Source organism: Pinus tabuliformis, chromosome 6 (genome assembly GCF_031772625.1).
Source record: "Pinus tabuliformis cultivar Carrire ecotype Pingquan chromosome 6, CPIR1, whole genome shotgun sequence".
NCBI classification, from domain to species: Eukaryota; Viridiplantae; Streptophyta; class Pinopsida; order Pinales; family Pinaceae; genus Pinus; species Pinus tabuliformis.
The window spans coordinates 1785204996-1785231778 of NC_142292.1; the positions used below are offsets into that span (position 1 = coordinate 1785204996).

The following is a 26783-nucleotide window of genomic DNA, read 5'->3' on the forward strand; positions in this document are numbered from 1 at the left end:
TATATATATATATATATATATATATATATATATACATATATATATATATATATATATATATATATATATAATTTTGATATTGTTTTAGTTAGATATATTTATTTATTATTTGTTAAATATATATTTGTTTCTTTATTTTTATTTTTTAATCTCCATTCCTCTCAAATTAAATAACAATAAAATATAAATAATAATAAAATATGAAAAAAAATGTTTATTTGACAACTAAGTTAGTTATTTGATTAATATTATACCTATTAATTATTTTTACCCGTTGACCATTAGTTTGAATCTAATATTTATTTAGTCTACTTATACTCTTAATTAAACAAGAAAATTAAAAAATAATAATAAAAAAATCAAACTAATTTAAATATTTTAAATTAATTAAAAATGGTTTCTCAATTTAATATTCTTTCTATGTTTTCCTAACCTAGTCAAATATAGCCGTTTCATTTTAGTTGCTAGAAGGTCCATCTCCCTATTTAACTTACAACTATGATCTGACTCTTCATCTTGTCCTGATGATGAACCACATGGGTTGGTTCAAAACGCGTCGACCAAATTCTTCTGATATGATTTCTTCCGAAAATGTTTCTATTATTTTAGAATATGGATCACAAAAGCTTAAATTCGAAAATGTAAAGACATGCTGACGAAATGGACTACACCATTGAATTCATGGCATGAAATCATGGCAAACGGATAAAGATGGCCGAAATATTCCTTCCTAGAGATGGCCGAAAAATCCGCTGCTTGGATGAAAATTATGAGCACACCACTGTGGTCCTTGCAAAATTTTGTGAAAAATGGCTATAAAGTTCACATCATTCTACCTCTATAAAAAAATCAGCCTACAAGTGAGTCTTTTAGATTCCTAAAGATTCTACAAATATTCCTCACTACTGAATTCCTGAAATTATGCTACTCAGATGAGGAAATGGACCACACCATCACATTCCCTGTGAAATTCTGGTTTGTTTGAGTATAAAGTTGACATGATTTCATCACTTTAAAAAATCACCCTCTAGGGAATCTTTTAGATTCCTCCAAGGTTTTGCATGAGAATATTCTATGGAATATTCTAGGTAATATTCCCCTAGAATATTCTCGTCTTAAAAAGCACACCCAAAGCGACCCCTCTGGCTTGGTTTCATTCCTCAGAGCTCTGATCCGCTCTCCATCTCTCCTCCGTTCGACCCCCATGAATGAGTGAGTGTTCAATTCTTAAGCATAAAATGGGTGGAGTTTTTCAGAAAGGGCCATTAGACCACTTGGAAACTTGCCATGTTGGGAGGTGAGGATTCGGTAGTTCAAAACGACCGCACCCCATTTTTTAACAGGAAAAATTATTTTTAAGTGTGGTAGTTAGCAAGTTCCACTAGCGGTCACTTGACTGTTGGCATTTATTGGTTAATATTTTATGGTTATGGTCTATTGTAATGTGGGTCCTCTGCGTGGAGTGGGATGGCCACCATCAGGTGCAGGTTCAAGTCCAATTGGTTCTAGTTATTTGGTAAACAACCCAACGACTAAGTCATATTATTATATATACAATATATATGTGGTTGGGGGTGGGCAAGTCCGTTAGGCCAACCACCCATTTTGATTTTTTTTTTTTTTTTTTTTTATATATATAAATCACTATTCAAAATTTGTCCACCGATTTTTAAGGGTCATTGGAAAAATTAAAGAGGTGAAAAATTCACCCGTTTCGGTGACTGGATTTCGTGCACCCGAAAATTCCAAATTGTTGCCTCATTAGTGACTGTGACTTGGCCTAGTTTGACCAAAACTTTGACCGGCTATATCTTGAGCATACAAACTCGGATTTGAGTTTCGTTTGTGCCACTGGAATCAAGATGAGGAACAGTATGGTTTGGTCCTAGTTTCACCTCAATATGATTAATTTTATTTTGAGCTTTTTCAAGGCCACCTCTATTTCTGGAGCCACCTAGATCATTCCTCCCCACTAAGGGGATTTTGGTCCTCCAAAAGCATAAACATAATTTGCATCTATTGTGTTACATTTTCTACACCACAAGTGTCCTAATAGGTCAAACTTCCTTCTCCTTCACCTTTGTTCTTTGGAGCCATAAGTGAGGAACCGACACTTGCATCCTCTGCAAACCTTTAGTACAATATTTGCAAAATACATGTTCAATTACATGACCAATCATGACCCAAGCATCCCCATACTTTCCAAGAGTTTATATCACACACTCTATGGTAAAGTTTACATCATAATAGAAACCAATACCCCACCTATCAATAAAAGGCCAAAACATTATCGTTTCTTTAATAAAATATGAAAAACACATCATCACATTTACAATTATATTGCAACACATGATTTACAAAATGTGGGCATGAAAAGCTACCATATCTAGTAGAACCATCTCTTACTCAATAAGTTGAACCACCAGGAATGTGGTGGATTCACTTGTTGAATATTTTTTCCAACTGATTCCTGCACGGGCATTTTGTCCTTGAGATGTTGCTCTAGATGGATCCTCCAACATGTGGCTCTTTGATATCCACCTTTGTTGCAATGACTGCAAAAAATATTCTTCCTCTAGACCTTCTTAACCTTCTTCTTTCCTTGATTTGGAGAAGGCCTTTCATGCCTCATCCTCTTTCTTGTTACCATTCTGTTCCATCACTCAACAACCACATGGTTAGGAAAACCACAAAAACAACATGGCTTTCTATGCCATGATTTATTCTCATCATTAACAATATGATTTTAATCAAAATGAACTTTAGAATGATTAGATGTTTTATGCCTCTCTTGATTGTCTCTGGTGTAACACTAGTGATGAGAGGTTGCCTTAGCTCTTCCTCTTCAATGTGCAATGTCATGGGAGGATTGTGATGTCTTCCAATCACCCTCTTTCCTTTATGGTTTCGACAATGTCTTGGAATATTATGACACCTTTGAGCACTCTCGTTTAGTGTATCCCAAACCTGCAAATTGAGGTCTTTGTACCACCACCAATGGATGAGTCATTCCTTAGCCATTAACACCAAGTCCTCCTGCTTTATACCCCATCTTGGTAAGAAGTCTCATGCTAGTTCTTGAAATGGGTACCTCCATGTTTCCAATAGAAATAACATCATGTGGAAATGAAACTGAAGAATGATAAACATTGTTTACCTTGGTTGTTGATTCTGAAATAGGTGATGATGGCTTCGCTAAGCCTTTGTTGCACTCCAATTTTTCCAAAGCCTCTTCCGTGGCTAGTAATTGAAGATGCAATCTCTCCTTCTCCTCTTTTTCTTCTTATAGAAGTCTTCTCAATACAACATTCTCAATCTCTCCTTCTCCTCTTTTTCTTCTTATAGAAGTCTCCTCAATACAACATTCTTTTCTTGAAGGATCTGATTGATCTCCTCATCCGAATGATGAGAAGATGATGAGGAAGATGATTTTTCACTTGAGGGAGTAGATGGAGCATCATCCTCTGCTCTTTATTTCTCCAATTCCTTTCTTTCCATCTTCTCCTCATAATTTTCATACATTATGTCCACCATGTGTGCCATCTTAAGGAGGTCCTCGTAGAGATCTCCATTATTCCCCATTTCCATTCTCTTTCCACGTTCAATCTATGGTATTCAAACTCGCAATTCACATCAGCAAGAAGACTGCTCTGATACCAAACTTGATCTGGATCTCTTCATCTAACGAAGTTAACCAACATCTTTGACTTCTGTGATGTTAACAGAATTGCATATGAAAGAGTATGAAAAGCCACATGTGCATATTGTAGAAAAGAGGAAACATAATGATGACCATTAAATAAAAAACACAAAACACATTGATAACATATTTCACCTAGTGTGGCTTACGTCTCCCGGCCCGGTGTCAAGAGTAGGGAAGTCGCTTCATTAAATGTTGCAAGATGATGATGAGTACATAGTACATTATTTATCATTACAAGGACAAATTCCCTCAACTAGAGTGGCATGTCTCTCCACAAGATGTTATCCTATAGGAAGTCTCACTCAAATGGGCCCTCCTTCAGCATGACAAGCTAATAAATTCTCACGTGACATGGTATACAAGTATCCTTCAACATAATAGTAACAAGGATTTCAACAACAAAATCAGAATCTCAACAAATCAAAGGAAAAACACGGCATCACTGCATCATATACCTCCACTTTTTGGGATGGCCTGAAAATGTAAAGCTATGCTGAGGAAATGTACTTCACTGTTGAATTCGTGGCGTGAAATCATGTCAAACAACTCTAAACTTGGTCTCTTTATGACACCGTCAAATTCTGGACCCTTACTAATCTCGAAGATTCCCCCAAAGATTCTTTCCTGGAGATGGCCGAAAAATCCACTGCTCAGATGAAAATTCTGAGCACACCACTGTGCTCCTTGCGAAATTATGTGAAAAATGACTATAAAGTTGGCATCATTTTGCCTCTATCAAAAATTAGACTCCAAGGGAATCATTTAGATTCCTCAAGATTCTGTAAAGATTCTTCTTTGCTGATTGCATGAAATTTTACTGCTTAGATGAGGAAATGGACCACACCATCACATTCCCTATGAAATTCTGATTTGTTTGAGTATAAAGTTGACATGATTCTATCACTGTGAAAAATCACCCTCTAGGGAATCATTTAGATTCCTCCAAGATTTTGCATGAGAGTATTCTATGAAATATTCCCCTAAACAATTCTTGCCTTGAAAAGAGTGTCCGAAGCAGACCCCTTCAACCTGATTCCATTGCTCAACACTCTGATCCGCTCTTCGTCTCTCCTCCGCTCAACCCCTATGAATGAGTGAGTGTTGCGTTTTTAAGCATAAAATGGGTGGAGTTTTTCAAAAAGGGTCATTGGGCCACTTGGAAACTTGCCATGTTGGCAAGTGAGGGGTTGACAGTTCAAACCATCTGTACCCCACTTTTTAACACGATACTTTATTTTGAAGTGTGGCAGTTAGCATGTTCTATTGGCAATCACTTCACTATTGGCATTTATTGGTTAACGTTTTATGGTTATGGTATATTGTAATGTGGGGCCACTACATGGGGTGGGCCAGCTACCGCTTGACACGGATTCAAGTCCTACTCGCCCCGATTTGGTGGTCAAGGATCCAATGGCCGAGTCATATTATTATATATACGATATATATGTGGTTGGGGGTGGGCGGGTTTATTGGACTTGCCACCTATTTTAATTTTTTGTTTTGTTTTTTATATATATCACCATTCAAAATTCGTGCACCGATTTTTAAGGGTCATTGGTAAAATTAAAGAGGTGACAAATTCTCCCGTTTCACCAGCCAAATTCCATGCACCGATAATTTCCAAATTGTTGCCTCGCTAGTGATTTCCACTTCACCTAGTTTGACCAGAACTTTGACCAACTATACCTTGAGCATAAGAACTTGGATTTGAGTGTTGTTCATGCCATTGGAATTAGGATGATGAGCACTACGATGTGGTACTAGTTTCACTTCAATCTGATGGCTTTGAGTTTTGATATTTTCAAGGCCACTTCTATTTCTGTAGTCACTTGGATCAATTCTTTCCCGTAACCTAGACTAGGTCCACTTGGTCCCGTATGGTCCCACACCTTAGAAAATTCAAATCTTCAAGAACCATTTGGGAAGTCAAGTTCAATAAGGATTTTAGGATTGAGAAACTCCTTCATAGGACATATTCCTCTAAACCTAACCCTCAAGTCTTCATCTCCTTATCCTAGAAATTTTGTACCTTGCTTGAGAAGAAAGACAACTCTATTCTCAAAACCCCTTCTAGGAAAAGGATTGTAAGGGTCACTTCATATCCATTGGTTGATTCATCCTTCACAAGTGATCTTCTATATACTGGGTCTCCTCCCATCGATGAAATTATGTAAAGAGTAGGGAGTCTTATCTAAGGTGGCAGTGGGCTAAGCCTCCATCATTTCCCTTTGATCTAGAAGTTTCCCTCTAGGAAGCCCGCTTATGCCCCCTGCTAGTTTGAGTGGTAACATTCCCAAAACCACGTTGGTCATCTGATTGATAAGGAGAATCTATGTAATCTACCATCTTGCTAGTCATCTTTGATCTCTTCTTCCTGCAAGGTATAATATATCAGTTAAATCAAATCATAAACAAACCAATGTATCCAGTCACTATTGAGTCATCAATGCATGACCATACAAACCACATGGTATGACCTCATGCAAGACAACTATAACCACATCAATGTATGCATAACGGTATATAAGCACTGACATGCATAACCAACATACACTCATGATGACCACATACAACCACAACACCATAGCCTTTCATATGTCGACACCATTGCACTCATGACCAATGCCATGCATACACCGCAAGCACTTATCCTACAATCACAAGGACCTACATGCAACAGACATGTACATATGACATCACATTCATCCAAGGGGAATGGAAACCAGACATCACCCAAGGAGAACAGAACCATCCTATGATATCTCTTTGTAATGCCCTCCTCCCACATCTACCCAAGTAACCGGCCAACCAGGGTAAACATGTGAGGAAGAGTTACTATGATATGATTCAAATCCCTATGCAATGGTTAAGGAAGTGGAACCAATGGAACATAAACAACCTAACCTTCTACACTTGCAACAAAACCCTTAGGAGCCATCCAACCCATCCAGGTGACCATCCCCTAAGACAAACTGACATTTTGTTGCCTTAAATCCTTATTTTCTCGCTTGACATGGGAATGCATGTGACTAGGACCCTCCAGTTGATCCCACAACAAGGCATGCATGCAACTGAGGACTCTTCCAGGTATTTTTGTGCTTTTTTCAAGGCCATGACTCATGCCACTACCCAAAACTCAATGAAACTTCCAGAAATGAAAAGTAACCTCAAAAAAATGATACAAGTGCAAATACTTGAACAAGTACTTGAATAGACCCCTACTAGCCATGACAGGCATTCTTTCAAACTTGTCACAAATATGCATTCTATAGGTTTAAACAACATATTTGAGCATAAGGGTCTAAAACTTATCTGAGAATCACTAAGAATCATTGGTGCCTCATCACAATAACTACATTACCTTCTATTAAGCCATATATTCATTGTGCATTTAGTGATTAACCAAAACATGATGAGAGCCATACATTATTGCTATCATAAAACTAATTCATAACCATCATATAACCAACATAAATATCAAGGATATAACAAACATATAATCCACATATAAAAAATTATATTTACCCATAAAATACCAAGGAGAAATAGAGATCTTATTGATGAATTCAAAGGAGAACCAAATTCAGGACTTCCATGTTCCACTTGACCATAAATTGGTTGAACCGAGTCTCTCTTCAACCAATCACCCTCGTGCCATATTCCGAGCATGAATGTGGGTTATCATGGAACAAATCCATCAAAATCAAGTCAAGGCTTCCAGAGGCTAAACCACTTCAAGCCTCAACCAATGATTCCACTTCATGGTTAGACATCACTAACCATCACGAGATTGATATCTACCCAATTGAGGGCTCCAGAGCGTTTTTTCCAACCATGACTCTAGGACTAGTAACTCAACCCACAACTATTGTTGGGCTCCAGAGCATTTGTCCAACCAAGGCTGCAAGACTAGCATATTAAACCGCCATGGGCTCTAAAGCGTTTTTCCAACGAAGGCTCCAGGACTAATAATTTAACCCAAGTTGTTAGAGGGCTTTAGAGCGTTTGTCCAACCAAGGCTCCAGGAACTAATAACTCAACCCACAACCAAAGGAACATGAGAACCAACTAGAAAAAAAAAAGGGAAAGACTCCCACAACACCATCGTTATCCAGGAAATGGCAAGGCTAGGCAAAACCACTTTCAATATAGGCAATCCTCCATGCCAATGACAGATCATGACCATGAAACCAATGCATATGCCATGCATGCCAAAAATAGTAAGGAAATAATACATGCAACTTGGTAGCTTCTAGCAAAACCCACTGTAGTTGTTGATCCTGATGTTCTCTTGTGATTTCCTTCTCTTTCTTTTCCTTCTTGCTCCAAATCCCAAGTAATATGCCACATTCCTCCAAGAGTCTAAGAAACTTTAAGTGTCCTAGATTATGAGAGAGAGAATAGAATGAGAGCTCCAAAACCGAATTGATCAAGACCAAACATGTGAAAAGCCATGAACTGATCCTTAGAATTCTTTTTATTAATGAGGCCTCTATTTTCTTCATTTTCCATTATTTTCCTTCATTTTCCTCCTCACATGCAACTTATGACCTTTCACCTTCCTTTTCTCCTAATTTCCATTATTTTCATAAATAAATGCCAATAAATGCCACTTTTCCTTTCCAAAGCCTTAGTCATTGCCTTTACCAATTTCCATATCCATAATAAACCAAATGCACACCCACACTAGGATGTTTTGCCCACCATTCATCTTGGAATATGTGTCTGTCACCATGGTTATTCTTTTTCCTTTTTTAACTTTTATTATATGGATTTTTTACCAGGGTTGTTACAACCTCTTAAGAATGTGATCCACCACTTGGTATAACCACTGTTTTACCTTTCATACAATTTTCAAACTTAAAATAGGGGCAAATACATATACAAATAAATAAAAATCTAATTCACCGCAGTATCATACTTCTACTCTTGTCCCTCTACTATTCCACAGTCTCTCTCAGTCTCACATAGAAACATTGACCCACTCAACCCCTTTTCTCTGCAACATAGGCACACATAACCTCTTTCTGCAACACAGGCACACTTCTCCTCTCCTCAGAAACACACCCATACACACAACTTTCCACACTACTCACTCGAAGAAATACAACCCCCCCCCACATTTCTCAACTACAATCCTCAGTTTTGTTTCACTAAAACACAGTCAACGATGCAGTCTCTATCATCCATCACTCTTCCATTCTCACTATTAAAGTGTACCTCTGCATGGCTTCCCTATCCTGTTTTTGCATCTCATTTCTTGAATTATGTCGTTGCAACATTAAATCAAAGAATGGACTTTGTTCACTCACCGACTATGGTTGTAGCATAATCAATTTGGAGAACGGGTCACCATGTGATTCTCCATGTTGAGAATTAAATCTCAGCCAATCTATACTCCTAGGGGTTTCTTCCATGCCTATTAATTTCTCACAGATCTTGAAATTAACTTCAACATGGCTCCTTTGAACTGTGATCATACCTCCAGTCCCTGAGGGTTTGTTCTTCATTTAATTCAATGAAGCATGCATGGGAGATTAGAGGTGGCTTACTTCAACTCAAGACAAGCCCAACACTCTTCTCTGAAAATCGTGGTCCTCATCACCCTTGACTCAGCAATATTGATAGTCACTATTTATTCCAGCGACCAACTCTTCTATGCACATCTACTCTTAGCTGTTGACTCATTCATCCTTCATACACTTCTATGTTGTAATTTCGGAGCCCCACATTACGTAACTTTATTAAGGTAGGATATTACAAAATCGCGAGATTCTAATATTGGCCTTTAGCCCCAATTTCTTCACCTCTTATTGTTTTTCCACCATAGGACCAGGTGTTGTGACCGGTGGCATAGCACTTACGTGTTAAGCCCTTCAAGATCTTGTCAAGGGCCTATATCCTTGTTTTCTTGATCTGTACCCTTGGTTCTTTGGGCTCCATGTTGGGTAGTGCAAGCCCTGTAGAATGAGTATGGGGTGCGAAGCCCGGAATTGTGGGTAATATTAGGGTAAACGACTCTGCAGAAAGCGTGGAGCACAAACTATAGTAGGGTGAGTCAAAGGGTAGTCCGCCCAAAAGTAATGTAAATAAATAGTAATAGAGTTGGCAAATGGAGGGATCACATGCCAAGGGAAAGTATAAATCGAGTGGGGCTCTATGAGGGAAAATAGTTCCTTTAGAAGATGGAATGTAATAGGTTCTGAAAGGCAATAGCTTGAAAGCATCCGTAAGTCTGAGTCGAGGGAGTAGGATAGAAGGTAGAGGCTCTGTAGCTATGTGCATGAAGGCCTAGAAAGTCTGTAGCTGTGTGCGCGGACCCCTGCAGTTGATTGCACAGGGTGGATCTGGATGTATTGTTGAGGATTTGTAATAAAGATAAGTTTCTTTTGAATTCTGTGTTAATTGCGACTTTACTCTTTTATGATAAATGAACTGTTATGATTTCTACATTTGCTACAGTTGAATACATGTGAACTGGGTTAATCTTGATGCATGAAGTAACCAAAAGTAATAAATGTTTGCTTAAAGACCACTTTAACTAGATCAAACCAGTAATAAGTGATTCAATCTGTAATAAGCACGATAAGGGTATTCCGATCTGCGTGGATCTGGCGCAGCGCGAGGCTGCAGAACAGTGCGTGAGCCCCAACCCACATCCAAGACATCCCTAGGGTGCAAAAACCTGGTTCCAACACCCTCCCCTGCTACCTCGGGTGAGACCTCAGTCCGCGCTTCGCGGGCTATTGCCGAAAGGGCCGGTAGCTGCGGGATTTGTTTGGCTAAATAATTCTTCCAAACCTGGGTCAAGCCCATATAAGCCAACAAATGGTTCCATTACCAGGACCGGGATCTGCCTAAGGGGTGTCTGGTGTGAAAGGTGGGGACGCTAGAGAAAAGAGCGACGAAAGATCAGGACGATAGTAATGGCGAGTGCCATCCAGTTACCAGTATTCAAAGGAGCAGGCAGTGAAGATCCAGAAAAGTTTTGGTTTGTATTGAATTTAGTATGGAATGCGTAGCAGATCATGGATGATAATATCAAGAAAGCCGTCTTAGTTGGCACACTGCAGGACTAAGAGCTAACATGGTATATGAAGTATTCAGGCATCAACCCAACGGCGGGGATAACAGACATCCACATGGAATTAAAAAAGGAGTTCAGCCGACCAAAATTGGAATCGTAGTCAGTAATGGGATTCAAAGAGATCAAAATGATGCCTGGTGAGACTCGTGGGATCTGGATCAAAGGTTAAAAATCACTATTCGTGAGGCCAACATGACCCTAACGGATGCACAACACCGCGCTTGGTTCATCGCATCACTAACGCCATATCTGAAATCGACTTTGTCATAGAAAAAGATCTCAACCCAGGCAAAAGCGTCGGAGGAAGCAATGTGGCTGCACGAAACCTTGGTACAAGACCCAGGGTTGGGAGTTCAGCAAATCCAAGTGCAAGTCCAAAATTTATGTTTGGAAATACAGAAGTTAAACCAAGACCAGGTGCAGGAAATTTGGGAAGAAGTTTGGTGCATTAAGTGTAGGGGCCAGGGACATGATAAATACCATTGTCTAGTCGTGGTGAATCTTGTGGTCATAGGGGGACCAGCACCGTTGCGACCAGAGGCACAGGCAGGGCTGAGCATGATCGCCCCGCTCTGGTGCACAATCTGTCAAGTAGGAGGAAAACAAAACACGGATAATTGCCACCTATTGCTGAAATATAATCAGACCCCCCAGCAGCTCTTTTGCAACTTTTTTAGATCGGTGGGTCACGAGGAAAGGGATTGCCGGATGTTGGTAGATCAGGCATTTTCCTACTGCATGCAGAGTGAGGGGCGACGTCAAAACCCGAGTGCAACATTTGCATGCAGTGGATTCCAAGGACGAGGTCGAAGACGGGGCAAAATGGGACCAGGAAGGGGTTGAGGACAGCTAATTTGTTATAATTGTGGAGGACCAGGACATTACGTGTGGGATTTCACAAATCCAACTTGAATATCATGTCCCTATTGCGAGCAATTTGACCATGAACTGCTATATTGCCCTATGTTGCTAGCACAGATTCGTGAAAAAAGGACAACAACTTCTACGACGACACATAATGTGCAGATGATAAGGGCCGAACTACGTGATGAAGAATCTAAAGTAAATATCGTACTAAGGGGTGATGCAACCTTAGAAGGGGATCAGTCTAAGCTGTACAAAGGTCCCTCGATGTCGACAACTTTTCTAGAAACCTGCATGAAGTTACTTTGTGATAATAGGGTAGTGAAAGGACTGTCGGAGCTAATTAACAGATACGCAGGGTGGAGAGAACCTTGCATAGTCCGATGAATGGGGAGCCATACGTCACGGACCGAACAAGAAATGCGATTAACAGCACGGATTGGCGACTATGAGATGGATCAAATCATTCTGGACCTCGGTTAGGATGTAAACGTCTTGCCTAAGCAGACGTGGGAGCGTATCGGCAAGCCCCCACTCCAATGGTCTCCAATCCAATTACGGATGGCAAATGAGTAGAAGATCTTGCCCATGGGTAGGCTACAAGGAATCACCATAGAACTAGATGGTGCGAGCACTAGAACGAACTTTGAAGTTATTGAGATAGTGGATGAAAAAAATCCCATACCTCGCATTGTTGGGAATAGACTGGGCCATTGACATGAATGGGATTATTAATCTCAAGAAAAGGAAGATGATATTTGAGAGAAAGTTGCGCCGCATAGTTGTTCCGCTAGATCCAACCAAGGGACCCCGCTACACAGAACCTGTGCGCGACGACGAGCAGGACGAAGAATTGGATTGCATCTACCAAATTGCTACACAAAGGCCTATAAAGGGTAAGATAATGGAGGAACAGAGAATTTCACAAGGTTATGTTGAACCATACACTGATGATTCAGAGGAAGAAGACGAGAAATGGTGGAACAGAATGAATGGGGCAACTACGTTAAACTGCAATATGCTGACAAAATTCGTGTATTGCGTTAAAGCTCAGGACCATGAGCTGCCGGTGTATGACGGGCTCACAATAGTAAATGAATTACTGGAGAAGTTTGAGAGCGCAGTACCAGAGTACCAGTGATTTGATGCACTCAAATGGGAATTGCGTGCGACATCGGCATGATGGTGGGGTACCCATGAAGGAACCTTCACAGATTGGTGAAGCTACAAGCGCATGATGCAGATACGATTTGGGAAGCCAATGCTCCAACTAAAGGATAAATATGATGGATGAGAGAATCTGCACATACACTTGAGCAAATGGACCAAAGCCTACGGCAAGGAGCCGCAACTAGAATGGGTGCACCTATTTTATCATACCTTCGATGTCATTCCAAGGAATTGGTATACTGAAACAGAGCTCTTACATGGCACAGGGGATATCTTGGGCGAATGGTTTCTGTCAACATTTCCTTTTGAGGATCAATGGACAGATACAGTGGATGACACATTAAAGCTAGTAAAGACCGCAATTTTCACGATGCCGCTAGAACCAGAAGAAGTCGTGCAACCAGACTGTTCGCGACAACTGAGCCAGGACTTGGAATGTTACAATGTAAAAGCAGAAGGTGACGAGGATGATCCGTGCGACATCAATATACCAGAATTTGAAGGAAGTAGAGAAGTGCGCAGCCCCGAAATAGAAGATCCAGACATCGCAGCGCCATTAAAAACGAAGCAAATGAATATCGGAACAGAGGAAGAATTGAAAGTATGCTACGCTTGGAGATTACTGGGACGACGCTACAGTGGAAAAGGTCGTCGAGCTGCTCCGGGAGTATCAAGACCTCTTCCCTACCAAGATTATGGAGCTGAAAGGGATTCGAGGTGAACTAGGAATGATGAAGATAACTTTGAAGCCTGATGTGAAGCCAGTAAAGCAACGACCTTACCGATTGAATCCAAAATACAAAGAAAAAGTACGAGAAGAACTAGACAAGATGCTGGCAGCTGGGATCATTGAACCAGTCGAGGAGTCTGATTGGGTAAGTCCGATGGTGGTACAAGAGAAGAAACAGAAGGGTGAGATCCGCATCTGTGTGGATCTACGGAAACTCAATGATGCTTATGTTAACGATCCATTTCCCACACCTTTTACCGATGAAGTCTTAGAAAATGTGGGCAGGCAGGAAGCGTATTCCTTTACAGATGGGTTCTCTGGATACCATCAGATCAAGATTACGCCGGAAGATCGAAGCAAGAAAATGTTTGCTACAGAATGGGGTTGTTTTCAGTATACGGTGATGCCATTCGGGTTGAAGAACTTACCGAAAATATTTTCCCACATTATGGTAGCCGCATTCAAGGAATTTATACATAAATTCTTGGAAGTCTATCCTGATGATTGGACCGTCTTTGGCCTAGTTAGAAAACATACTGAGAGCTTACGATTAATGTTGGATACCTGCTGTTGACACCAGATTGCGCTCAATCTAAAGAAGTGTACGTTCCTTGTTCCTTTCGGGAACTTTCTGGGTCACGTAGTTTGTAGGCAATGCTTGATGGTGGATCCGGCAAAGATCGTTGTCGCACTAGGTCTGTAAGAATTGCACAGTGTCAAACAGCTCCATGCTACACTGGGACACACGGGGTATTATCGGAAGTTCATAAAAGGTTACGCCCAGATCACAGCTCCAATGGAACAGCTGTTAAAAAAGGATGCCACGTATTGTTGGAACGAGGAATGTAACAAAAGCCTGGACTTGCTGAAGGAAAAAATGGCATCTGCCCCTATATTGATCTTTCCAAAATGGGATGTGGAGTTCCAGGTACATGTCAACTCATCGTGTATCACGTTAGGAGACATACTTACTCAGGAAGGAGCAGAGGGAGTTGACCACCCGATTGCGTTTGCAAGTCGAAGGTTTTCGAAAGCTGAGAAGAATTACTCTACTACTGAGCAAGAGGGATTGGCGATGGTGTACACACTCCAGAAGTATCGTCACTATTTGCTTGGAGGACATTTTAAGATGTATACTGATCACTCTACGCTAAAATACCTAGTGAATAAGCCTATGCTGGGGGGCGCATCTGTCGATGGTTGTTGTTGTTTCAAGAATATGATTTTGAGGTTGTTGTAAAGCCGGGACGTCTGAATGCGTGTCCAGACAACTTATCTTGGATTGAGATGGGTGAGGAACCCACGAATCTAGAAGAAGGACTCTCAGATGCCTAGTTGTATGCAGTTTGCATTGCAGATGGCCACTTTGAAGATATAATCTATTTCTTGACTACCCGCACTGTGCCGCAGGGGTATTCTATGCAACAAAAGAAGGAATAGGTGACACGAGCATCAGATTTCACTATGATTGGTGGCCATCTCTATAAGATGGGCCATGATGAGATATTACGCAGATATGTACCAGAGTTTGAGCAAGAACAGATCCTTGCTGAAGCACATGGAGGGGTTACTGGTGGAAATTATGCGGGCCGCGCCATAGCCCAGAAGGTTCTTCACGACGGATTATGGTGGCCCACCCTACATCAAGATTCAAAAGCATACTGTCGGGCCTGCGATGTATGCCAACGAACGGGCAAGCTGTCGCGAAGGGATGAAATGCCACTTCAGCCACAGGTAACGCTACAGCCATTTGAGAAATGGGCGATCGACTTCGTCAGGCCTATTGAATTGTGAGGGAAGACGAGCGCGCGCTATATTATCACTGCGACCGAATACTTGACCCGATGGGTAGAAGCACAGCCAGTTAAGGATTGCACAACCATGACAGTGGCAAAGTTCTTGTTCGAGAATGTGTTGACTAGGTTTGGGTGTCCTAAGATTCTCATGAGTGATCGAGGAACTCATTTTTTGAACGAAACCATCAGCACGCTCACCAAGGAATTCCAGATATTCACCAACAGAGCACGCCATACCATCCGCAAGCAAATTGGACCGTTGAGGAATTCAAAAAAAAATTGGAAACTGCGTTGACTAAGATCTACAATGCATGATGGAATGATTGGGACTTGCGCATCCCTGTTGTGTTATGGGCATACTGAACCACGTGCAAAAAGTTGACAGGCCAGACACCATTTTGCCTAGTCTATGATAAGGAGGCCGTGATGCCTATGGAATATATCGTTCCCAGTCTGCGGGTTGTAGCAGCTACATGAATGGTAGATCGTGGGGCCTTGGAGGAAAGGCTTGCACAGGTCGATGAACTGGACGAAGAACGATTTTTGGTGGGATTTCATCAGCAGGTACAAAAACAGCGTGAGAAAGCATGGCACGATCACCATATCAAGGTGCACACATTCAAGAAGGATGATCTCGTATTGTTATATGACAGTAATTTCGAGAAATTCCCAGGTAAACTCCACATGCATTGGTTGGAACCTTATGTCATTAAAGAAGTAACTGATGGGGGCACAGTTTAGCTGGCTAAGCTCAACGGAGACCCCTTCCCGAGAAGAGTGAATGGAAGTCACTTGAAGCTCTATATGAGCAGGCCGACTGCCTGACTAACCATTCCAAGGAAAGTCTCAAAGCTCCGACCAGTTGAAAGAGAGCAAGGGACGATAAAGTAGTCTGAGGGACAAATGTGCGGGTATCAGAGGGAGCATACATATGGCCAACAATCAGGGGCGTGGTTCCGTGGACAAAGCCACGTGGGTGTGCTGCTCCAAGGAATGATGACAGTTACTACCACTGTTCATGACAAGAGGGCTACATTATGGCAAAAGGGAGCGGGCGGCAGGCAATTAAGAGCAATAGTACGAGCCAGATATGAAATGATCGGCCACAGATTTCGCATGGGAAGGTGGCCACAGATTTTGTACGGGAAGGTTAAATGAGCTAGCGACTATCTGGGCATTTGAAGTTTGCATGGCTTATAAATCACCATGGGGAATTCGCTGGGCAACCTATGCTTCGAAAATACAGATGGCGTTGTTCATCATCTCTGTACCAGGCATGCGCCCGAAGGTAGTAATCTGGCCAAGGGAGGAGCAAGACTCTCTAAGGAGTTTGGTATTAACAGCTGCAGGTATCCTGCAGGCTGCAGCATCGCTAGCAGGGGATGTACCGGAAAAAAGGGAATGCGAAGTAGAATTGGTCTAGATGCCATCGCCCCGCCTAGGGGCAGGATGGCGCACTACAACAGAACAATAGAAGGATGGATAGATGGCGACCATGGGTGGAGATGCAGTCAATAAGTTGTCTCTGATGGTTCTCGACGATTAGGATCCTACAGACAGTAGCCAAGGTCTTGCAAAATTGCAACACAGGTTGCAACGGACGATGTAAATAGAAGATATGATGGTCGGAAAGGGCCACAGTGGTACTAGGAGGTCTCGTATGTGGCTCCCCCGCTCGCACTAAAATCTTCGGAGAGGGTGTTCTGTGTTAACCGAGCAAAGTGGAATGAGCATCATCGGTTGCGAAATGTGGTAGAAACATTAAAGCAGGAGATGGAGGAAGCGTTGCAGGAGACAAAGCAGGAGCAGCCGGATGACAAGCGCTACTCAACGGGAGGCGAACTGCGTAGCCAAGGCAGAACGTCTAGCCACGCCAGCAAGTGACTCGAGACAAGTCACGATGATTATGTTGGGGGACTGTTGGGTAACGCAAGCCCCGCGGAATAGGTATGGAGTGTGAAGCCTGAAATTGTGGGTAATATTAGGGTAAAATACTCCGCGGAAAGCACGAAGTGTGAACTATAGTAGGTTGAGTCAAAGGGTAGTTTGCCCAAAAGTAATGTAAAGAAATAGTAATAGAGTCGGCCCGCAGAGGGATCACGGGCCAAGGGAAAGTATAAATAGAGCAGGGCTCTATGAGGGAAAGTAGTTCCTTTAGAAGATGGAATGTAATGGGTTCTGAAAGGAAATAGCTTGAAAGCATCTGTAAGTCTGAGTCAAGGGAGTAAGATATAAGGTAGAGGCTCTGCAGCTGTGTAAACAGAGGCTTGGAAAGTCTGCAGCTATGTGTGCGGACTGGCATCTGAGTGCACAAGTTGGATCTGGATGTATTGTTGAGGATTGGTAATAAAGATAAGTTTCTTCTGAATTCTTTGTTAATTGCGACTTTGCTCCTTTATGATAAATGAACTGTTATGGTTTTTTCAATTGCTACGGTTGAATACATGTGAACTGGGTTAATCTTGATGCGTGAAGTAACCAAAAGTAATAAATGTCTGCTTAAAGACTGCTTTAACTAGATCAAACTAGTAATAAGTGATTCAATCTGTAATAAGCGCGATAAGGGTATTCTGATCTGCTAGATCTGGCACAGTGTGAGGCTGCAGAATAACACGCGAGCCCTAACCCACATCCAAGACATCCCCAGGGTGCGGAAACCTGGTTCCAGCACCCTCCCCTACTACCTCGGGTGATACCTCAATCCGCGCTTCACGGGCTATTGCCGAAAGGGCCGGTAGCTGTGGGATTTGTTTGGCTAAATAATTCTTCTGAACCTGGGTCAAGCCAACACTCCATGATCAAGTGCTAACAACAATAGAAGCTCCATATATCAGATCTTTCTCAAATTTCAATTAGAGAGGAGTTACGAAATCTTTGACCTCCTAAATACCCACATGGCATCTCCATAACACTTAGGTGAAAAGCCCTTCAGGATCCTATCAGGGGCATATCTCCTTGTGTTCTTTCTCTATGCCCTTGGTTCTTTGGGCTCCATGAACAAGTGCCAACAACATCAGAAGATCACTATAACCGAGATTTCTCAAATTTTAATTAGAGAGGAGTTACAAAATCTCCGACCTTCGAGATGACATCATGATCTTTTCATCGACCCCATGTGGTGTCTCCTTAGTGGTGACATGTGTCACCAATATTTTCCCCATTAGGCCACTCAATAACATTGAAATTAACTGCCACATGTCCTTCATACAACCATGTCATGGTGATGTCATTTTCCACGTTAACTCCTTAGGGCCAATCAACTATTGCGATGTGTCTTGTCCGAGGGGAGAGAAAGGGTCCCTTGATCCTGCCATTCTTTGCACCTTGACTCTTCTTCTTGTGCCACGAATCTTGGACTCCCTGACCAACATAGTCATATTTTTATGGCTTTTCCAATAGGCATACTACTGTGATGATTCTCTACCACATACTGAACCAACCATGGGACTTCCCCCAGAACAAAACATGCTCACATTAGTGCTAACATCTACTGCTTCTGACCTCAATGATAGTTAGGTTGACATCAATGCCAACATACCAAGTTCCACCAATCAATCAGACAATGTCAATTGCCTAACACTTAGCTTGTATGCTTGGGCCAAAAGAATTGTATCTAAATTGTTGCCTCAGTTTCATATCAATTGGTAGTTCTTATTTCCCTTTTGATAATAATATATTTTCTGACTATCTAGTTACTGCTACAATCAGTGAACATGGTTTCATAGCTAAAAACTATGATTTTGAAATGTTAAGTAATTGGGGACTATTGAAATGTGTTAATAAAATATGATACCTAGTGAAAAACACAACCCAAAATAAAAAAACCTTTAGATTACCTTTCTCATCTAGGAGTAGGAATTGAGGTTGCTCACCAAACTGAAGCCAATTTAACACCAAATTTCATCTTAGCACAAAACATTAACTAAACTCTTCTAAGATAATATGGAGACCATATATAAAGATTAATTGTCATAAATTGGCTTGTTTCCCTCTTTGCGTTTTTTAACCATATAATACATTTGTTTATTAATATTTGACCTATTTATGTTACTGATTATTTAAACTATTCGACTTATGTAAAAGTACCTTGTTTTGTAGAAGACCAATAAATCAACAATCCAACCATTTTTTGAACATAAACTTTACATATATGAAATAGCCCCTAGGGAAGAAGATTCATTCTAATCTTAGAACCCTTGACCATATAAGAATTAGATTTAATGTCCACTACATGATTTGTCATTGATCCACCTAGTGATGGAACCTATCATTGTTTTACCTACTCATAACCAAGGATTGCATCTATTGTATTCTAGGGCTGACTTCCTTAGTTGTTGCTTTGTATTTCTTGATCTCCAATTGGTTTCATATTTTCCAAAATAGGTGGAACAACTTGGATATTATATATGTTCATTCAGGGCTACCGTTTCCTTCATTTGCATATGTGTAAAGCTTATTTTAAGCAGTCCATGATTTCCAAACTTAGACAACCAAGTTGCATGGCTCACTAGAGAGAGAGTCTATGAAGATTGAATATTTACTTAAGGATTTATGATAATTTTATATCCAATTTATAAAATCCTAAGCATAGACATTTATGGATAACCTTTTTATAGATGAATTGCTTAATTCCAAAACAACCTAACAAGTTTAGGTTTGGAACTAGTGCTAATGGTGGGGAAAAAGAAGTTTCACACCATTGACCAAGGTTCCATTTCCATATGATAATATGCCATAGTCTATATGAAAAGGGAAGTGAGTTATTCTCACTAAGAAATCTAATAAATGGATCAAGCATGGCATAACCATGTTAAGCTTACTTTTGTCACAAGTAGATCCTCATGCTTTCTCTTTGAGGACAAAAAAGACTTGATAAATAAATTCAGGGAAAATAAAGTCTCAACAGTGCCAATACATGAATATATAAGTATTGGACGTGCTTCATTATTGTATATTTTTTTCCCAAAAAAGGGAAATTTTTAGTGACAAAAATTGTATTGGGTGAGCCTTTTCCCACAACTAAGTGGTAAGACTATATCCAAGCATATTGATACTACCAAAATATTTTAGGGAGGTAAGCATTATTTTTATTCTCAGAGTTGTGCATATGGGATGGTAACTTGAATTAGAAAGGACTTGAATCATATCCATACTCACATTGAGGTCAATTAGATACCTAGTTGATGTGGTGCAACAGTCTATGCATAGACTGTTCATGCTAAAAACTTGTAAGGGATGTGTAGCGTATTGTGTTTTTTTTTTGTTAAGGTTAATCCTGTTATTGACAAGTTTAAACTATTTAGCTTCCCCTATTTTATGGAAAAATTATATGCATTGATATCTATTGTTTGAGTATGTTCTTGATGTAATTTTCACATACAAGAAGTAAGGCGTATATCATATTCCATTACTGGAAATGTTAGTTTGAGGAAGAACTTTGAATTTGGTACATAAAAAACACCCACGAGAATGATCCAATGTGTCAAGGGAGCCCAATATTTAGACAATTACCCTATATGTGTCCTCCTTGGTACTTGATTTAGCACAGATTTAATTTTACCCATCTACTTCCATAAGTCTAGCAAAATAACTATTTTTGTACTTCATGACACGAGTGATTCAGAAGCTCAATATTAGTAGATGCATAGAAATCAATAGAGAATTTATAGGTGCATTATTTATGCTTATATTGTATTGCATATTTCTTAACTATTGAATCATATTTAACTAATATTGTTTATGTCATGGTAGTCTTCATTTATAAAGTAAGTTAGGTCTTCATGCACATGGAGATAAATTTATGTGGTTATCTTGCAATTTCACTTGTAGATATTGACATACAATAGGCTTAGTTATACTTAGTATTAAATACTATGTTTAAAGCTACAAGCCTTCAAATAAATTCAAAACAAAACATGCAACAAGTTTTCAACGACATGGTAACATCTCATCCTCTTACAATGATCACAATCATGCAGAGACATTTCACACATGCTAAATATTTCCCAAATTGTATGAATATATACAAGAAAGTATAATGAATCAAGCACAATAGGATGGAAAATACTAGAACAACTTGAATTTGGCCAATGTAAGGATCCTAATGCAATCCTTTAGCACAAGCTCAAATTATTTCATGAATCCAAAGTAATGAACAACCCAATCCCCAAAATTCACTCAGGAAAGCTAATGCACAAATAAACACATAAATTCAGTCTTTACAATGTTAGTCTTCCATCGAACCTAAAACTACGAAGGGATATGCATCCAGTTCTTATCCTAAATATAAGTACCAAATGTCCAAAATTCTAGAAGAACTTCCTATGAACAATTGAGGGGCCAGTCTCACCATATTTTCATTTTGAAATCCACATCTGCAATAAACATAACAAGTGCAAATTTTTAGCTGAATCCAAAACTTTTTCCTTGATAAAATTAAAAAGAAATATTTATTAAATTTTAATTTTATCAAATTGGCCTTGATTTCATTCTTGTTATGTTGGGCCAATTGTTGGGGATCTTGTGGTGGTAGAATTGCATTTTTTATAAAATATCCCACCTCATTATCCTCCAATACTATAATGATCCTCCCTTTCCAAGAGACGTTATTAGAGGCTCCCTCTAAACAATGATCTACTCTCAATACTTGGTAGGCCATATTGCTTCCCACAAACAACCTTACAATCCTTCACAATAGGCTGAACTGTATAGATATTAATTTAAATCTAAGGATTCCATCTGTAGGTGAGGAAGAGAGAGGAGAAAGAAAAGAGACTAGGATAACTAATATAGGTCCACAAACAATTAGATCAATCACTCTGAAATCAAATATAATACCTTTTGTATTGATAGATATAGTCGTAAACCCAACTATGCTTATGCACCTCATTAAGAAAGCACAGGTTGCACAAAATCATGATGATTGTCAGTAGAAAAATCCTCCCTAAGGTCCTACTAAATAATTTGTTGCCACATCCAGGCAAGCAATAAAATCTGACCTAAACACACTTAAGAATTGAAATGTACAACATAAAAATAGATTGCAAGCACTAGAAATTTCTTCCAAACCTAGAACTCAAGGAACTTCCACGGTAAGACATGTTGTTGATTCAACATAGTTAATTGAGTTGTATCTTGCGAGTAATGACTATTTGAGAGATGTAACAGTTGAAAATATATTTTTCTATTATTTTATTTTCATTTTGTTCCCTATATGTGGGTTAAAGTAAGTGACATAAGGCATGATGATTTGGTTATTTGTCTTGGATTAATTAGTGATCTTTGAAAATATGATTTGGATCATCCTTTCTCTATGTTGGAAGAGACACATGCGACTTTAATTCTAATCCATATAAAATGTAATATTTTGCATCATTTAACTATTTATTCTATTTTTTTTTCCAATATTCCCTTGGATGAATTATTCAGCATTCATGTTATTTGTTGGTTGAGTAGGCTGGAGACTCTAGAAAGCCTCAGATGGATCCTCATGATCCTTCTCATATTCTTCACATGAATTCAGGTAATGATAACGTGAAATTTAGTGAGACAGATAAACATTTCATCCTAGTGAGCACGCATATATGTATGAATTTAGGACTGACAACTACAAATATAGGTCCAAATTTATAACAGGCTCCTTATTTGCTTAATATTAAACAAAATTTCATGCAAAATATTGCAGGAATTGTCGAAATTCTAAAAAAATATAACATGAAAACATTATTTGTTCTATCATCACAAATGCCTATTGGGAAATCCATTAGAGAAACTAACCCCATTGACTTGGATTAGGAATTCAGTGAATCTTCTAAACCTCCAAAGGAAGATGCTAAACAAAACATAACACTTCCAAAGGATCCTAGCATGGTTATAACCCTCTCATAGAGTTTTCCAAATGAAAATAACACAATCACACAAAATCATTTGAATACTTGGGTTGATGTGGATCATCTCATGGAAGGGCCATGTGAAGAGAAATGAGTTGAAAACTAGCAAGAATGAGCATAGAGAATTGATGAAAAAATAAGATGTTTAGCACCAATAAACTTTTCCTTGTTTTGGTTCATGATCACACACTTGTAAACTTAGCTAAGGTGTCATAACAATATAAGCCATCTTGTTCTACTTTTGGCGATTCCTAGGAAAAGAGGGATGTGAAGTAAATTAACTGATTCATGATAATGTGAATATATAACTGTTTCTAATTCATGGTTATTTTTGTCCAACAATTTATTGAAATATATCACATGCATGAGGGAATGCTAAGGAAGGAGGAGCAAGACCAAGGTAAACCTCAACATCAATTTTTTTGCTTTCCTTATAGCGGAATGTGGACTAAATTTTGGCCTAGTATATGAAAATGTTTGGACAAGGTTAGTATAATTTTGGTTGAACTATTAATATCTTTTCAAATTGTAGTTCTTACAGGAAACATTAGATTTATAATGTGGAATTGACAACTTATGTGTATGCCAATAGATGAACCTATTCATTCTTTCATGTAATTCATTCTTTGATATTTTATGTTGTAGAAAAGCAAGCTTGTATGACCTACATGTTTTACAATAGGCAAAAAAGTTTATGCCACAGAGATGGCCAAAGTACTTGATCCCACAGGAACTTTATTTGCAGGACATGTTATTTCAAAGGGTGATGAGGTTGATCTAGATGGATATGATAGGATACCTAAAAGTAAAGATCTAGATGGTGTTTTTGGAATGGAATCTGTAGTATTAATTATAAACGATTTTGCAAGGGTTTGACCTGATCATAGATATAATTTAATTGTGGTCAAAAGGTAAGTTCATTTCAATTCTTTTTTAGTGTCCAATCAAGACCTTACAATTGTTAATTTTTTTCTTTCAAAAGTGGTGGTTAAATATATATGTTATTGTTCCTAAAACTGAGAGACTTCCATGTATAAATACATGTGTTTTCCCTATAGTAGGTGCCAATTTTGATTTCTAGGGTTGTCACTGTTATAAGCAGAAGTTGATCATAAGCTAAAAGATGGAATACTGACATCTTATTTAGAGGTGAGCTGCTAAAAACTAATCTATAACACATAGTGTGTTTGTGACACCTCATAATTTAGAGATATTTCCTGAGTTGTCATTATATGGTTGCTTTTCTAACACATATACCCTTAAATTAAAACATAGGTGATTGAGAAAATTGACCATAATTTTTTCTCAAACAAATAGTTGCATGAAGTGAATGTCTAGGAATTTCTTGCAGTTGAACAACAGAAAAATAAAAAATTTGTAAAGTGGTTTTCAATAGGATTTTTCCAGTTGGAGAAGTGTAGCCACATCTTCACCCTTTGTGGAATATGGCTGAACAATTTGGTGCAGTATGCACAACACAAATTGATGGTAAAGTGAATCATGTTGTAACCCTTTCCCCTAGGACTAACAAGCTATGCATTTTACCTTTTGTCTAGTATGCAAGTCTTGGAATACATTATTTTAATGTCCAGTAGCATAACATTTTTTGGAAAAAGGGGATTTTTATTCTCAAGATATCAATATTATTACATATAAATGATAGGTTTGTCAATTGGGTCCTCTCGAGTCTCCACCCAGGTTTTGTTCCTGTAAGTGACATGACAAGACTTTGAGCTTCTACAAAATCTAGTTTATTCTGGGGACCATCCTTGGAATGAGGGGAAGTTCTTAATGGGTTTCTTTGGGAAATGCATCACATGGAAAAAATAAAAACATATAAAGGCTAGACAAGGTGACAATATGAAAACTTGTACTCAGCATTGCACTAACCTAATATATAATATGAATTGATTAAAAATTCACAGGGCTATTTCGATTCTCATCTTTCTATTTCATTTCTTTAGAGAAAACTATATATTAAAATACAAACTCAACTGAAATCAAACTAAAATAGAGAAGCCTAATTATGAAGATTTTTATCTCTCGACTACCTTGCAATTTTATTTTATTTTTAACTATACTTGAATTTCATTGATAATAACCTGAATTTATGTATTTCTTCTAACACCAAAATGAAATCACAGTAAACATATGAATATCCCACTAAGTATGACCTAAAGATGATTCAAAGAATATCACCTTTAGCCTAAGCATATGGCACAATAATTTATGATGTGTGAAGTTTTATTAAAGGCATTGTTTGTTTGCTTGTTTTGGTTAGAAAAGGATTTTCTCTTGGTTTTATGTGGCTTTCAATTTATCATTTGTCGCATGTTCAGAAATGGGAAAGAATAATGTGTAACATTTATCTTGCAAAAATTTTGAATGAAAGGATAGAGAGTTTAACCAAGCTACAGTCCCCTTTGGTAAAGGCAGAGGAACATATTAAAAGGTTGCTTAAGAATATGCCATACAGAGTTTGAACACAAGTAATATATGTATTTTTCTTTAGTAGATATGTTCTTTTTTCTACCCAAGATATCATAGTAATAAAAATATCGATATTGTAGGAATTGCTTGAGGACCTCATTAAGGTCTATTTTTCTTATGTCCTACTTGATTGATACCTTCTCATGATAGGAAGGATTTAAATGTGAAATAATATGTTCCTGAATCAAATTAGATTCAAAGTTTATAGATATAAAAGATAAAAACAAATGTCAATGCCTTCATTTGATTGTTACTTGACTCTGGTGTGGGAAAATTACAAGAAATGGGATTGGAAAAAGGATGAGGAGACGATGCAAAGCATGTCATAGATATGATTCATTTTATATTGGAGATATTTCATGCACCTGATCTATTAACTTTGTAAATGTTTCTATTAGGGATTCCTATGGTTTTTAATTTTGTGATTCTTTGATCTCATGGTTATTTTGGGCAAGAAAATGTTTCGGGAATGCAAAACATTCGTGGACAGGTAAACAATTTTTTTATAATTGCAATGTCCATTCAAGGATATCCCCTCTTTATTATTTGACTGTAATTTGAAGGTTTCCTTTCTTTTGGTTTTGTTTTTTCTTTTAACTATGAAATTGAAAATACTTGGTATCATGTCCACTTAAACAACATCCAAAGCTTGAAGATGAAATTAGTATTACATGATATTGAATGAATCCTTTTAGTTGTTTTATGTTAAATTATTTTCATGGCTATTGGAAAAGTTTACTTTCATGTTGTTATTTTAGCATAGGTTTTCTATATACTAGACCAAGTTCACGTGCTAGAGAATGAAAGGTTGTTGAGAATAAAACGACAAGGAAAAGACATGACATCTCAGATTATTTGTTTTCACAAGTTATCTACAGGCTAAGTTTTCTTAGCATGTAACTTAGTTGGCATGATTATGCCTAAGCTTTCCTTGAATGTTGAATACTATTTTATTAAATTCTTCTTTTCTATGGTGATGTTTTATTTGCTTTGTTTATACAGGTCATCTGGCCACATGGTGGCCACTATTGTGTTAGAAATAATGCTGAGAGGA

General features: G+C 38.7%; 1 pseudogene; it reads left to right on the forward strand.

Moving 5' to 3' along the window:
* Positions 1 to 15042: 15042 nt before the first annotated feature.
* LOC149266144 (RNA polymerase II C-terminal domain phosphatase-like 3) lies at positions 15043 to 24795 on the forward strand (annotated as a pseudogene).
* The last annotated feature ends 1988 nt before the right edge of the window (positions 24796 to 26783 follow it).